A 2,500-nucleotide genomic window follows, 5' to 3' on the forward strand; every position below is an offset into this window, starting at 1 on the left:
GAGGGTGGTGTCGTCCGACAAACTTCAAGAGTTTGACGGACAGATGATTGGAGGCGCAGCTGTTGGTATACAGGGAGAAGAGCAGTGGGCAAAGGACGCAGCCCTGAGGAGTTCCCGTGCTGATGGACCTGGAGTCAGAGACTTCTGTTCCCGGCTTAACGCACTGCTTCCTGTCAGAGAGGAAGTCTGTGATCCACCTGCAGGTGGAGTAGGGCACGTTCAGCTGGAAGAGCTTGTCCTGAAGCAGGGCAGGGATGATGGTGTTGAAGGCAGAGCTGAAGTCCACAAACAGGATCCTGGCGTAGGATGCTGGGGCGTCCACATGCTGTAGGGTGAAGTGGAGGGCCATGTTAACTGCGTCGTCCACAGACCTGTTGGCTCTGTAGGCAAACTGAAGGGGGTCCAGGAGAGGGTCTGTGATGGCTTTGAGGTGTGCCAGGAGCAGGCGCTCAAAAGACTTCATTACCACAGATGTAAGGGCGACCGGTCTGTAATCATTTAGTCCTGTTGGCCTTAGCTTTTTGGGCACAGCGATGATGGTGGAGGACTTGAGACAGGCTGGTACATGGCATGTCTCCAGGGAGGTGTTAAAGATGTTGGTGAACACCGGAGACAGCTGGCCAGCGCAGTGCCTGAGGGTGGCTGGAGAGACAGAGTCCGGCCCGGCTGCTTTGCGTGGATTCTGCCTCTTGAAAAGCCCATTAACTTCTCCCTCCTGAAAGGAGAGAGTCGTTTCTGTAGTATGGGTGGGGGATGGGGCCTCTTGGGTGGGAAGGGGTGGTTCAGGACAGTCCAATTGTCTTTCAAATCTACGGTAGAACTCGTTCAGGTCGTTGGCTAGGCGGGAGTCGTTAGTGGTGTGGGGCGCTCTGGGTTTGTAGTTGGTGATGTGCCTGAGCCCTTTGGCAGACAGAAGCAGCGTCGTTAGTAGAGAACTGGTGTTTTAGTGTCTCTGAGTACAGTCGTTTAGCCTCTCTCACCGCTTTGCTAAACCTGTTCTTCGACTCCTTGAATCTGTCTCTATCCCCACTCCTAAACGCTTCCTCCTTCTCCAACCTCAACCTTTTGAGCTTTGCTGAGAACCAGGGCTTGTTGTTGTTAAAGTTCACCCTGGTACGTGTTGGGATACAGCAGTCCTCACAGAAGCTGATGTACACAGCCTCTGTGAGTTCATCCAGACTATTGGTAGCAGTCGTGAACATATCCCAGTCAGTACAGTCTAAGCACGCCCGCAAATCTTCCACAGCCTCACTGGTCCACTGTTTAGATGTCCTCACAGCAGGTTTACAGAGTTTTAGTTGCTGCCTGTATGCACGAATCAGGTGGACCAAGGGAGTTCTGTGCGAGCCGAACAGCCCCGTGACCCACAAGAGAAACATCCCCGCCAAATTCGAGCGTTTGACGGGGTCTATCCGTGAAAAAATATTCACGTTTTTGAGTGCACATGCATTTCTGCTGCAAATGCCTCTGGAAGTTTCATGCCGTTCGTATGCCAATTGTGGCAACACGAAAATGACCCGTTTTCCCATTCCGAGGGATTTCTGTGCGACCCTAACAGCCCCGTGAGCCACAAGAGACACATCCCCGCCAATTTCTAGCGTTTCACGGGGTCTATCCGTGAAAAATATAGACGTTTTTGAGTGCACATGCATTTCTGCTGCAGATGCCTCTGGAAGTTTCATGCCGTTCGTACGCAATGTGGCAACACGAAAATGACCCCTTTTCCCATTCCGAGGGATTTCTGTGCGACCCTAACTAACAGCGCCCGTGAGCCACAAGAGAGACATCCCCGCCAATTTATAGCGTTTCACGGGGTCTATCCGTGAAAAATATAGACGTTTTTGAGTGCACATGCATTCCTGCTGCAAATGCCTCTGGAAGTTTCATGCCGTTCCTATGCAATGTGGCCACACAAAAATGACCCGTTTTCCCATTCCGAGGCATTTCTGTGCGACCCTAACAGCCCCGTGAGCCACAAGAGAGACATCCCCGCCAACTTCTAGCGTTTGACGGGGTCTATGCGTGAAAAATATTAAAATTTTTGAGTGCACGTGCCTTTCTGCTGCAAATGCCTCTGGAAGTTTCATGGCGTTCCTATGCAATGTGGCAACACGAAAATGACCCCTTTTCCCATTCCGAGGGAGTTCTGTGCCACCCTAACAGCCCCGTGAGCCACAAGAGACACATCCCCGCCAATTTCTAGCGTTTCACGGGGTCTATCCGTGAAACATATAGAAGTTTTTGAGTGCACATGCATTCCTGCTGCAAATGCCTCTGGAAGTTTCATGCGGTTCGTACGCAATGTGGCAACACGAAAATGACCCGTTTTCCCATTCCCAGGGATTTCTGTGCGACCCGAACAGCCCCGTGAGCCACAAGAGACACATCCCCGCCAATTTCTAGCGTTTCACGGGGTCTATCCGTGAAAAATATCAATTTTTTTTTGACTGCACATGCATTTCTGCTGCAAATGCCTCTGGAAGTTGCATGCGGTTCGCAT

Source organism: Petromyzon marinus, unplaced genomic scaffold (assembly GCF_048934315.1).
Source record: "Petromyzon marinus isolate PM22_M1 ecotype Great Lakes invasive population unplaced genomic scaffold, UKy_Petmar_22M1.pri1.0 PM_G_Scaffold_100, whole genome shotgun sequence".
NCBI classification, from domain to species: Eukaryota; Metazoa; Chordata; class Hyperoartia; order Petromyzontiformes; family Petromyzontidae; genus Petromyzon; species Petromyzon marinus.